This window comes from Triturus cristatus, chromosome 12, assembly GCF_964204655.1.
Source record: "Triturus cristatus chromosome 12, aTriCri1.1, whole genome shotgun sequence".
NCBI classification, from domain to species: Eukaryota; Metazoa; Chordata; class Amphibia; order Caudata; family Salamandridae; genus Triturus; species Triturus cristatus.
Window position 1 is genome coordinate 594,389,541 of NC_140595.1, and position 13,675 is coordinate 594,403,215.

Genomic DNA, 13,675 nt, shown 5'->3' on the forward strand with positions numbered 1-13,675 from the left:
CTGCAGCAACAGTGCTTTGCCAGCCCTGAGACCAACGAACAGCTCTGCCTTGCTCCTGAGCTGCAGCAGCATGTACCTGGACTGCAGCAACAGTGCTTTGCCAGCCCTGAGACCAACAGACAGCTCTGCCTTGCTCCTGAGCTGCTGATATATAGAAAAAGATAATGCCTCGGGACTGATACTCTCACATAAGTTTAGGCGAAGAGATAGATGAATTATCTCTCCCCTGGAGTAATATTTATTTCTCCAACAAAACCTGTATTATTAAATTTTGTGACCAAGTCAACGGCGATTCCAATGAAAACCAAAAATGTATCAATTACTTTATATAGAAGATCACTACTAAAGACGCACTACGAGATTTTGTCGTTTACAATCTCCTAATTATTTTGAGTGCTCTTTCACAAATAAGTCAAAACATAAATCATAATCCAGTGAGTGTCTTCAAAATAAATGTCGACGCGTTTCAGCCAAATAACTCTTTTGGCCTCATCAGGACTAGGGCATCCGAACCAATAATTTACAACCTGTAAGAACAAATTAATTGTCCCTATTAATATCCATCTTATCTCTATTTAGATTATATACATAGAAGCACAGGAATAATATTAAAAGACACTAGATTACAGTTATATTACAACAGTTCAAAACTGAAGTGGCGGCTCATACAACAAAACGTAGAACTTCAAATAAAACACCCAGAGTGTATAACAACCTTACAACCCAATCTAATATATCACCGACAGTGAATGTAAAGCAATTAGGTGTATTAATATGTGGTATGTTGAATAAACTTAAAATACCTTATATTGAAAACTGCATATTACCTATTGTCCAATTAGGGTATGGTCGGAACAAATAATCGTCTTTTCTTTCTTTCTTTTTTCTATAAATTATTTTGGCGGGCTAAAAGCAATCAAAACCAAAAATTATCTCAATGGAAAATCACTCCACCTATAATCAATGTATCTATTTCCAAGTCACTGACTCCCACATCCGTTACCCTTTATCTTAAAGTCAGTATAATCTCAAAGTGCATCGATTGTATCGTTATTTAAAACGAGAAAACCCAAAGTAATTGACACCGTAGGTTACACCCATTAGGGGAAATTAGATAATAGAACCTGCCTATTATTGAAAAGGATATGTGGTACATACCTTGTGTATAATTATTCGACCCTTCCAAAACCACTCGTTATACGGTTCAAGTATTCTGCATATGTTTGTGCATATACACTGTTTTAGCACTGCTTGAGGTCGCCTCGCTCTCAACTCTGTCAATAGAACCAATAAAAAAACCAAATCTAAGTATCAATTCTCTTTAGCCTTGGTGTAACGGTAGGTATATTTACACTTTTGCCGAATCGTACGTCTCCTTACCTCGAAGTTTATACACAGGACCCACTTCTAACGTTCCTTCTCCCTCCAGTCTACACGGATCGCGTCCGATGTCACGTAATGCGGAAGTCTATTTAAACCCGGCAAATATTGCCGTAAACATAATAAAAGGACCACTCTCTCTATGTTGATGGTAGACAACGACATTGCCAACCATAGACCTAGTAAAAGGACTACTATTCAACTGAAACGGAGAACAGTAAGTTTATACATACGGAAACGAATAAATACCCAAATTCACCAAAATGCACATATATGTTATTGCCGCCATCATGGAAAGTCCTAATCAGGTCCTAATGGAGTCAATTCAGAGTGGGGATAATTGAATAATATTAAATGCCCTAAACTAGCGTTATATGCTCTTCTTTTCTTTTACTCATTAAATACCTGCTTAAACAAGATTGAAAATAAAATACAAAAAAATGTAGAAAAGTTACCTTATATCCCAGTATATTACCGCCACTCCTTACATTCTAGCTATCCACAATACATTAGTGTAGATAAGTACGAACCGACTATTGCAAGCAACAACGTCTGAAGAACATGTGAACCCTTTTTACGCTCCATTATTGTATAAGAGCCCAGATCTCATCTTTATCATTAAGGCCTAGCGTTGTGGTATGATATTTCGCTATTAGTCTGGCCTCTAATCTGTTAAGTTTTGTTTGTAACTCAGTTTTTTCGAAATTACCGACTAAACACATTACTGACCATTTTAAGTCATTTTCTGAATGCAGATGGTTCTGAAAATGCTGCACCAATGGGGCCCCCTGAACTTTACATTTAATTCTTGATTTGTGTTGCAATATACGTTTCTTTACATGCTGTGTTGTCTGGCCTATGTAATATTTATTACAAGGACACTTTATGCAATAAATTGCATTTTTTGAATTGCAATTGGAAAATGTTTTTTGGTAGTGCGTAAGGCCATTAATCTCCAACTGTTTGGAGTCTTCTGTTAGATTACATGCCACACAGTTTTGGCATCGGAAGTGACCAACTACCGGTGGTAATTGCAGGAGGTTCCGCAGATCTTTTCTTGGTATTTCTGTCTGTCTTGTAGCCCTCACGAGTTGTTGTCGGATATTTTTACCTTTTTTAAAAGCAAACAAAGGTTTCGAAATTCCCAAAGGCTCAATTATTTTCCAGTTATTTTGGACAATTTTTTTGACTTTATTAGCTTTTGGATCAAAAGTCAACACACATGTCAATGGAGTGATTTTATCCTTTGCTTTTGGAACTAATAAGACTTCCCTCGGGGTGTACCACGCTCTTTTGAGTGCACCTTTCACTAATTTTTTCGGGTATCCTCGAGTTATTAATTTGTCTTTTAATATCTCTGCATTAGTGAAAAAGTCTTTTTTGTTTGTACAATTTCTTCTTACACGGAGAAATTGTCCGTACGGCAAATTTTCCTTTAAAGTACGTGGGTGGCTACTTGTAAAATGTAAAAGAGTGTTACGGTCTGTCGGTTTAGTGTATAGACAAACCCCCAGTACTTCATTTTCCTGTTGGATAAAGACATCCAGAAAGTTTATTTTGTCATGGTCAGCACTTTTAGTGAAGTTAAATTCAGCTGTTCTTGAGTTTAGCCAGTTGTGAAAGTCTTGTAGACATGTATCATCTCCATCCCAAATCATAAAAATATCATCTATATAGCGACACCAAAACCCAATATTGGTTAAAAATGGGTTGGTGTCACTATATATCCATCTTTTTTCGAATTCAGCCATAACTAGGTTAGCTATTTCAGGTGAAAAACTGCAGCCCATTGCGACTCCCGATACTTGCAAGTACAAATTTTCTTTGAAATTAAAAAAATTATTTTTTAAGCATAAAGTAGCTAGGGCTATTATGAATTCGGTAGGAACTTGATGGGGGCGATCTCTTTCATCCAGTTTATATTGCATGACAGCCAATGCCTCATCTTGTGGAATGTTGGTATACAAGGATTCGATATCGAAGGACACCAGAAGTTGTTTTTCTCTGTTATAAGGTAATCCTTCTACCTTCGATATCAAATCCATTGTATCTCTCACATAGGATGGAGTCTTTTTCACCAAAGGAATCAGAAAAGTATCAATGTATTTGGCCAATGGTTCCAAAATAGAACCACATGCAGACACAATGGGTCTACCTGGTGGATCTATCAATGTTTTGTGCACCTTTGGTAAAACATATATACTTGGTGTCTTAGTTTTGTCACTATTGAGATAATCAAACTCGTTCTTACATAACCAACCTCCCTCTAAACCATCTTTGGTAATCTCAAAGATCTCTGATTTTAACTCGAGTGTAGGGTTAGTTCCCAGTAATCTGTAATGCATTGGATTAGACAATTGTCGAATAACTTCATGATCATATTTGTCTGTATCCCAAAGCACGATTCCACCCCCTTTATCAGCCGGCTTAATTATTATTGTAGGGTTATTGGCTAAATCTTTAAGGGCTTGAAATTCCTGTTTACTGCAGTTAGCATTGAAAAAAACTTTCTTGTTTTGTAATGCGTCAAGTTCTCTTAGAATTTGTTCCTCGAAGATCAAAATTTCTGTAGGCAGAAGAATGCTTTCTGGGATGAAATTTGATTTATTTCTTAGGCCACTAATATTTAACTGTTCATTTTTTTCTTTTTCTAAGAAGAAGGCTTGAAGCCTAACCTTTCTCAAAAAGTGTAGAATCTCAGTTTTAGTGTCCACAGGATTTTGTAGGGCTGTGGGAACAAAAGATAACCCTTTATTCAAAACCAACACTTCTGTTTGAGTGGGCGTGTATTTAGATAGATTATATATAGGTATAGTCTCTAATCTATCTTGCTTATGTAAGTTGTTTATATTCAACGTCTGTATGTCTTCTTCCTGGTTCTGAAAGTCTCTGGATCCTGATTTTGATATTGTTCTGGAGTCTGATATTGGCCTTGTTGGTGATATTGGCCAACTTGTGTATTGTATCCTCTCCATCTTGTTCCTCCTCCTCTCCCTCGATACCGGCCTCTGCCAAAAAAAGGTTGGGATCTGGGATATTGTGGGTTTGGATGATAATTATTATAGGACCCTTGGTCAGAATCTGAGGAGGTGTCTGAAAAAGTAATGAATTTATTTCGTGATCTACCCCTATATTGCAGATTTAGGGAGCTGGGATTATTGTTCTGATAAAAATCTTCCTTTAAATAAGGGTAAATCTCTTCCAATTTAAAGTTTTTTATGTCTCTAGCCACTTTTGTAGTTTTTTGATTTGTGGTATGAATTTTGAATTCCGCTATTGTTTTTTCGACTGTTTCCAACAAAGATTTAGAGTCTTTTATGGTGGTATCTCCCAAGATTTCTTGTTCTAATAGCTGAATTTCTTTGAGTTCTTCTTCATTCAGTCTGAGGGCAGTTTCTATTGATAATGCCATCCAATCTATGGAGCATTTTGTACCTACTCCACCAAATTTACCCAAATAAGCCTTATCAGTGATAAAGATTACCGGAATATTTCTCACTTGGAGTCCAACTGGGATGGTGTTGTTTTTTAGATGTTCCAGCAACACTTGTGCATGAAGTTGGGTTCTAATGTTTTTCTTTTTCAGTTGTTTCAATCTCTCAACTTTATCAATATTCAGGACCTGTGTGACTGTTTGATCTCCACTTAGTAACGAAGGGATTTTGCACAGGGCACTTATTTCTTCTTCAGTGTAACTCACTAATAGGGGTTCTGTCATATCAATGAATGTCTATAGCTACTATATTCCTGTTCCTGTGTACACAATAACAAAATATTTATAAAATTAGAATTAGAAAAGCCAGTTGACTCATATCTTTACTATTTCTTTTACTCAAATACTCTCAAAGGATGTATCTCTCTTTTTATAGTTAGTACCCTCACACCTAACTAGGTGTAAATATAAATCTCTTCAAAAAAGGGGGGAACCCAAATAACCCTCCGGCATCTGGGAATGTAAATGATATATAGAAAAAGATAATGCCTCGGGACTGATACTCTCACATAAGTTTAGGCGAAGAGATAGATGAATTATCTCTCCCCTGGAGTAATATTTATTTCTCCAACAAAACCTGTATTATTAAATTTTGTGACCAAGTCAACGGCGATTCCAATGAAAACCAAAAATGTATCAATTACTTTATATAGAAGATCACTACTAAAGACGCACTACGAGATTTTGTCGTTTACAATCTCCTAATTATTTTGAGTGCTCTTTCACAAATAAGTCAAAACATAAATCATAATCCAGTGAGTGTCTTCAAAATAAATGTCGACGCGTTTCAGCCAAATAACTCTTTTGGCCTCATCAGGACTAGGGCATCCGAACCAATAATTTACAACCTGTAAGAACAAATTAATTGTCCCTATTAATATCCATCTTATCTCTATTTAGATTATATACATAGAAGCACAGGAATAATATTAAAAGACACTAGATTACAGTTATATTACAACAGTTCAAAACTGAAGTGGCGGCTCATACAACAAAACGTAGAACTTCAAATAAAACACCCAGAGTGTATAACAACCTTACAACCCAATCTAATATATCACCGACAGTGAATGTAAAGCAATTAGGTGTATTAATATGTGGTATGTTGAATAAACTTAAAATACCTTATATTGAAAACTGCATATTACCTATTGTCCAATTAGGGTATGGTCGGAACAAATAATCGTCTTTTCTTTCTTTCTTTTTTCTATAAATTATTTTGGCGGGCTAAAAGCAATCAAAACCAAAAATTATCTCAATGGAAAATCACTCCACCTATAATCAATGTATCTATTTCCAAGTCACTGACTCCCACATCCGTTACCCTTTATCTTAAAGTCAGTATAATCTCAAAGTGCATCGATTGTATCGTTATTTAAAACGAGAAAACCCAAAGTAATTGACACCGTAGGTTACACCCATTAGGGGAAATTAGATAATAGAACCTGCCTATTATTGAAAAGGATATGTGGTACATACCTTGTGTATAATTATTCGACCCTTCCAAAACCACTCGTTATACGGTTCAAGTATTCTGCATATGTTTGTGCATATACACTGTTTTAGCACTGCTTGAGGTCGCCTCGCTCTCAACTCTGTCAATAGAACCAATAAAAAAACCAAATCTAAGTATCAATTCTCTTTAGCCTTGGTGTAACGGTAGGTATATTTACACTTTTGCCGAATCGTACGTCTCCTTACCTCGAAGTTTATACACAGGACCCACTTCTAACGTTCCTTCTCCCTCCAGTCTACACGGATCGCGTCCGATGTCACGTAATGCGGAAGTCTATTTAAACCCGGCAAATATTGCCGTAAACATAATAAAAGGACCACTCTCTCTATGTTGATGGTAGACAACGACATTGCCAACCATAGACCTAGTAAAAGGACTACTATTCAACTGAAACGGAGAACAGTAAGTTTATACATACGGAAACGAATAAATACCCAAATTCACCAAAATGCACATATATGTTATTGCCGCCATCATGGAAAGTCCTAATCAGGTCCTAATGGAGTCAATTCAGAGTGGGGATAATTGAATAATATTAAATGCCCTAAACTAGCGTTATATGCTCTTCTTTTCTTTTACTCATTAAATACCTGCTTAAACAAGATTGAAAATAAAATACAAAAAAATGTAGAAAAGTTACCTTATATCCCAGTATATTACCGCCACTCCTTACATTCTAGCTATCCACAATACATTAGTGTAGATAAGTACGAACCGACTATTGCAAGCAACAACGTCTGAAGAACATGTGAACCCTTTTTACGCTCCATTATTGTATAAGAGCCCAGATCTCATCTTTATCATTAAGGCCTAGCGTTGTGGTATGATATTTCGCTATTAGTCTGGCCTCTAATCTGTTAAGTTTTGTTTGTAACTCAGTTTTTTCGAAATTACCGACTAAACACATTACTGACCATTTTAAGTCATTTTCTGAATGCAGATGGTTCTGAAAATGCTGCACCAATGGGGCCCCCTGAACTTTACATTTAATTCTTGATTTGTGTTGCAATATACGTTTCTTTACATGCTGTGTTGTCTGGCCTATGTAATATTTATTACAAGGACACTTTATGCAATAAATTGCATTTTTTGAATTGCAATTGGAAAATGTTTTTTGGTAGTGCGTAAGGCCATTAATCTCCAACTGTTTGGAGTCTTCTGTTAGATTACATGCCACACAGTTTTGGCATCGGAAGTGACCAACTACCGGTGGTAATTGCAGGAGGTTCCGCAGATCTTTTCTTGGTATTTCTGTCTGTCTTGTAGCCCTCACGAGTTGTTGTCGGATATTTTTACCTTTTTTAAAAGCAAACAAAGGTTTCGAAATTCCCAAAGGCTCAATTATTTTCCAGTTATTTTGGACAATTTTTTTGACTTTATTAGCTTTTGGATCAAAAGTCAACACACATGTCAATGGAGTGATTTTATCCTTTGCTTTTGGAACTAATAAGACTTCCCTCGGGGTGTACCACGCTCTTTTGAGTGCACCTTTCACTAATTTTTTCGGGTATCCTCGAGTTATTAATTTGTCTTTTAATATCTCTGCATTAGTGAAAAAGTCTTTTTTGTTTGTACAATTTCTTCTTACACGGAGAAATTGTCCGTACGGCAAATTTTCCTTTAAAGTACGTGGGTGGCTACTTGTAAAATGTAAAAGAGTGTTACGGTCTGTCGGTTTAGTGTATAGACAAACCCCCAGTACTTCATTTTCCTGTTGGATAAAGACATCCAGAAAGTTTATTTTGTCATGGTCAGCACTTTTAGTGAAGTTAAATTCAGCTGTTCTTGAGTTTAGCCAGTTGTGAAAGTCTTGTAGACATGTATCATCTCCATCCCAAATCATAAAAATATCATCTATATAGCGACACCAAAACCCAATATTGGTTAAAAATGGGTTGGTGTCACTATATATCCATCTTTTTTCGAATTCAGCCATAACTAGGTTAGCTATTTCAGGTGAAAAACTGCAGCCCATTGCGACTCCCGATACTTGCAAGTACAAATTTTCTTTGAAATTAAAAAAATTATTTTTTAAGCATAAAGTAGCTAGGGCTATTATGAATTCGGTAGGAACTTGATGGGGGCGATCTCTTTCATCCAGTTTATATTGCATGACAGCCAATGCCTCATCTTGTGGAATGTTGGTATACAAGGATTCGATATCGAAGGACACCAGAAGTTGTTTTTCTCTGTTATAAGGTAATCCTTCTACCTTCGATATCAAATCCATTGTATCTCTCACATAGGATGGAGTCTTTTTCACCAAAGGAATCAGAAAAGTATCAATGTATTTGGCCAATGGTTCCAAAATAGAACCACATGCAGACACAATGGGTCTACCTGGTGGATCTATCAATGTTTTGTGCACCTTTGGTAAAACATATATACTTGGTGTCTTAGTTTTGTCACTATTGAGATAATCAAACTCGTTCTTACATAACCAACCTCCCTCTAAACCATCTTTGGTAATCTCAAAGATCTCTGATTTTAACTCGAGTGTAGGGTTAGTTCCCAGTAATCTGTAATGCATTGGATTAGACAATTGTCGAATAACTTCATGATCATATTTGTCTGTATCCCAAAGCACGATTCCACCCCCTTTATCAGCCGGCTTAATTATTATTGTAGGGTTATTGGCTAAATCTTTAAGGGCTTGAAATTCCTGTTTACTGCAGTTAGCATTGAAAAAAACTTTCTTGTTTTGTAATGCGTCAAGTTCTCTTAGAATTTGTTCCTCGAAGATCAAAATTTCTGTAGGCAGAAGAATGCTTTCTGGGATGAAATTTGATTTATTTCTTAGGCCACTAATATTTAACTGTTCATTTTTTTCTTTTTCTAAGAAGAAGGCTTGAAGCCTAACCTTTCTCAAAAAGTGTAGAATCTCAGTTTTAGTGTCCACAGGATTTTGTAGGGCTGTGGGAACAAAAGATAACCCTTTATTCAAAACCAACACTTCTGTTTGAGTGGGCGTGTATTTAGATAGATTATATATAGGTATAGTCTCTAATCTATCTTGCTTATGTAAGTTGTTTATATTCAACGTCTGTATGTCTTCTTCCTGGTTCTGAAAGTCTCTGGATCCTGATTTTGATATTGTTCTGGAGTCTGATATTGGCCTTGTTGGTGATATTGGCCAACTTGTGTATTGTATCCTCTCCATCTTGTTCCTCCTCCTCTCCCTCGATACCGGCCTCTGCCAAAAAAAGGTTGGGATCTGGGATATTGTGGGTTTGGATGATAATTATTATAGGACCCTTGGTCAGAATCTGAGGAGGTGTCTGAAAAAGTAATGAATTTATTTCGTGATCTACCCCTATATTGCAGATTTAGGGAGCTGGGATTATTGTTCTGATAAAAATCTTCCTTTAAATAAGGGTAAATCTCTTCCAATTTAAAGTTTTTTATGTCTCTAGCCACTTTTGTAGTTTTTTGATTTGTGGTATGAATTTTGAATTCCGCTATTGTTTTTTCGACTGTTTCCAACAAAGATTTAGAGTCTTTTATGGTGGTATCTCCCAAGATTTCTTGTTCTAATAGCTGAATTTCTTTGAGTTCTTCTTCATTCAGTCTGAGGGCAGTTTCTATTGATAATGCCATCCAATCTATGGAGCATTTTGTACCTACTCCACCAAATTTACCCAAATAAGCCTTATCAGTGATAAAGATTACCGGAATATTTCTCACTTGGAGTCCAACTGGGATGGTGTTGTTTTTTAGATGTTCCAGCAACACTTGTGCATGAAGTTGGGTTCTAATGTTTTTCTTTTTCAGTTGTTTCAATCTCTCAACTTTATCAATATTCAGGACCTGTGTGACTGTTTGATCTCCACTTAGTAACGAAGGGATTTTGCACAGGGCACTTATTTCTTCTTCAGTGTAACTCACTAATAGGGGTTCTGTCATATCAATGAATGTCTATAGCTACTATATTCCTGTTCCTGTGTACACAATAACAAAATATTTATAAAATTAGAATTAGAAAAGCCAGTTGACTCATATCTTTACTATTTCTTTTACTCAAATACTCTCAAAGGATGTATCTCTCTTTTTATAGTTAGTACCCTCACACCTAACTAGGTGTAAATATAAATCTCTTCAAAAAAGGGGGGAACCCAAATAACCCTCCGGCATCTGGGAATGTAAATGATATATAGAAAAAGATAATGCCTCGGGACTGATACTCTCACATAAGTTTAGGCGAAGAGATAGATGAATTATCTCTCCCCTGGAGTAATATTTATTTCTCCAACAAAACCTGTATTATTAAATTTTGTGACCAAGTCAACGGCGATTCCAATGAAAACCAAAAATGTATCAATTACTTTATATAGAAGATCACTACTAAAGACGCACTACGAGATTTTGTCGTTTACAATCTCCTAATTATTTTGAGTGCTCTTTCACAAATAAGTCAAAACATAAATCATAATCCAGTGAGTGTCTTCAAAATAAATGTCGACGCGTTTCAGCCAAATAACTCTTTTGGCCTCATCAGGACTAGGGCATCCGAACCAATAATTTACAACCTGTAAGAACAAATTAATTGTCCCTATTAATATCCATCTTATCTCTATTTAGATTATATACATAGAAGCACAGGAATAATATTAAAAGACACTAGATTACAGTTATATTACAACAGTTCAAAACTGAAGTGGCGGCTCATACAACAAAACGTAGAACTTCAAATAAAACACCCAGAGTGTATAACAACCTTACAACCCAATCTAATATATCACCGACAGTGAATGTAAAGCAATTAGGTGTATTAATATGTGGTATGTTGAATAAACTTAAAATACCTTATATTGAAAACTGCATATTACCTATTGTCCAATTAGGGTATGGTCGGAACAAATAATCGTCTTTTCTTTCTTTCTTTTTTCTATAAATTATTTTGGCGGGCTAAAAGCAATCAAAACCAAAAATTATCTCAATGGAAAATCACTCCACCTATAATCAATGTATCTATTTCCAAGTCACTGACTCCCACATCCGTTACCCTTTATCTTAAAGTCAGTATAATCTCAAAGTGCATCGATTGTATCGTTATTTAAAACGAGAAAACCCAAAGTAATTGACACCGTAGGTTACACCCATTAGGGGAAATTAGATAATAGAACCTGCCTATTATTGAAAAGGATATGTGGTACATACCTTGTGTATAATTATTCGACCCTTCCAAAACCACTCGTTATACGGTTCAAGTATTCTGCATATGTTTGTGCATATACACTGTTTTAGCACTGCTTGAGGTCGCCTCGCTCTCAACTCTGTCAATAGAACCAATAAAAAAACCAAATCTAAGTATCAATTCTCTTTAGCCTTGGTGTAACGGTAGGTATATTTACACTTTTGCCGAATCGTACGTCTCCTTACCTCGAAGTTTATACACAGGACCCACTTCTAACGTTCCTTCTCCCTCCAGTCTACACGGATCGCGTCCGATGTCACGTAATGCGGAAGTCTATTTAAACCCGGCAAATATTGCCGTAAACATAATAAAAGGACCACTCTCTCTATGTTGATGGTAGACAACGACATTGCCAACCATAGACCTAGTAAAAGGACTACTATTCAACTGAAACGGAGAACAGTAAGTTTATACATACGGAAACGAATAAATACCCAAATTCACCAAAATGCACATATATGTTATTGCCGCCATCATGGAAAGTCCTAATCAGGTCCTAATGGAGTCAATTCAGAGTGGGGATAATTGAATAATATTAAATGCCCTAAACTAGCGTTATATGCTCTTCTTTTCTTTTACTCATTAAATACCTGCTTAAACAAGATTGAAAATAAAATACAAAAAAATGTAGAAAAGTTACCTTATATCCCAGTATATTACCGCCACTCCTTACATTCTAGCTATCCACAATACATTAGTGTAGATAAGTACGAACCGACTATTGCAAGCAACAACGTCTGAAGAACATGTGAACCCTTTTTACGCTCCATTATTGTATAAGAGCCCAGATCTCATCTTTATCATTAAGGCCTAGCGTTGTGGTATGATATTTCGCTATTAGTCTGGCCTCTAATCTGTTAAGTTTTGTTTGTAACTCAGTTTTTTCGAAATTACCGACTAAACACATTACTGACCATTTTAAGTCATTTTCTGAATGCAGATGGTTCTGAAAATGCTGCACCAATGGGGCCCCCTGAACTTTACATTTAATTCTTGATTTGTGTTGCAATATACGTTTCTTTACATGCTGTGTTGTCTGGCCTATGTAATATTTATTACAAGGACACTTTATGCAATAAATTGCATTTTTTGAATTGCAATTGGAAAATGTTTTTTGGTAGTGCGTAAGGCCATTAATCTCCAACTGTTTGGAGTCTTCTGTTAGATTACATGCCACACAGTTTTGGCATCGGAAGTGACCAACTACCGGTGGTAATTGCAGGAGGTTCCGCAGATCTTTTCTTGGTATTTCTGTCTGTCTTGTAGCCCTCACGAGTTGTTGTCGGATATTTTTACCTTTTTTAAAAGCAAACAAAGGTTTCGAAATTCCCAAAGGCTCAATTATTTTCCAGTTATTTTGGACAATTTTTTTGACTTTATTAGCTTTTGGATCAAAAGTCAACACACATGTCAATGGAGTGATTTTATCCTTTGCTTTTGGAACTAATAAGACTTCCCTCGGGGTGTACCACGCTCTTTTGAGTGCACCTTTCACTAATTTTTTCGGGTATCCTCGAGTTATTAATTTGTCTTTTAATATCTCTGCATTAGTGAAAAAGTCTTTTTTGTTTGTACAATTTCTTCTTACACGGAGAAATTGTCCGTACGGCAAATTTTCCTTTAAAGTACGTGGGTGGCTACTTGTAAAATGTAAAAGAGTGTTACGGTCTGTCGGTTTAGTGTATAGACAAACCCCCAGTACTTCATTTTCCTGTTGGATAAAGACATCCAGAAAGTTTATTTTGTCATGGTCAGCACTTTTAGTGAAGTTAAATTCAGCTGTTCTTGAGTTTAGCCAGTTGTGAAAGTCTTGTAGACATGTATCATCTCCATCCCAAATCATAAAAATATCATCTATATAGCGACACCAAAACCCAATATTGGTTAAAAATGGGTTGGTGTCACTATATATCCATCTTTTTTCGAATTCAGCCATAACTAGGTTAGCTATTTCAGGTGAAAAACTGCAGCCCATTGCGACTCCCGATACTTGCAAGTACAAATTTTCTTTGAAATTAAAAAAATTATTTTTTAAGCATAAAGTAGCTAGGGCTATTATGAATTCGGTAGGAACTTGATGGGGGCGATCTCT

At 36.0% G+C, this 13,675-nt stretch overlaps 3 long non-coding RNA genes across 3 annotated transcripts; all 3 read right to left on the minus strand.

Moving 5' to 3' along the window:
* Positions 1 to 362: 362 nt before the first annotated feature.
* Positions 363 to 1,334, minus strand: LOC146776338 (uncharacterized). Its single transcript, XR_014972265.1, has 3 exons — positions 1,159 to 1,334; positions 828 to 906; positions 363 to 527 (listed from the first exon to the last, which is right to left on the minus strand). It is a non-coding gene; the product is annotated as an uncharacterized LOC146776338 (long non-coding RNA).
* A 4,222-nt stretch (positions 1,335 to 5,556) lies between these two features.
* LOC146776339 (uncharacterized) lies at positions 5,557 to 6,528 on the minus strand. The gene is made up of 3 exons (XR_014972255.1): positions 6,353 to 6,528; positions 6,022 to 6,100; positions 5,557 to 5,721 (listed from the first exon to the last, which is right to left on the minus strand). It is a non-coding gene; the product is annotated as an uncharacterized LOC146776339 (long non-coding RNA).
* Positions 6,529 to 10,750: 4,222 nt separating this feature from the next.
* On the minus strand, positions 10,751 to 11,722 carry LOC146776340 (uncharacterized). The gene is made up of 3 exons (XR_014972254.1): positions 11,547 to 11,722; positions 11,216 to 11,294; positions 10,751 to 10,915 (listed from the first exon to the last, which is right to left on the minus strand). It is a non-coding gene; the product is annotated as an uncharacterized LOC146776340 (long non-coding RNA).
* Between the last annotated feature and the right edge of the window lie 1,953 nt (positions 11,723 to 13,675).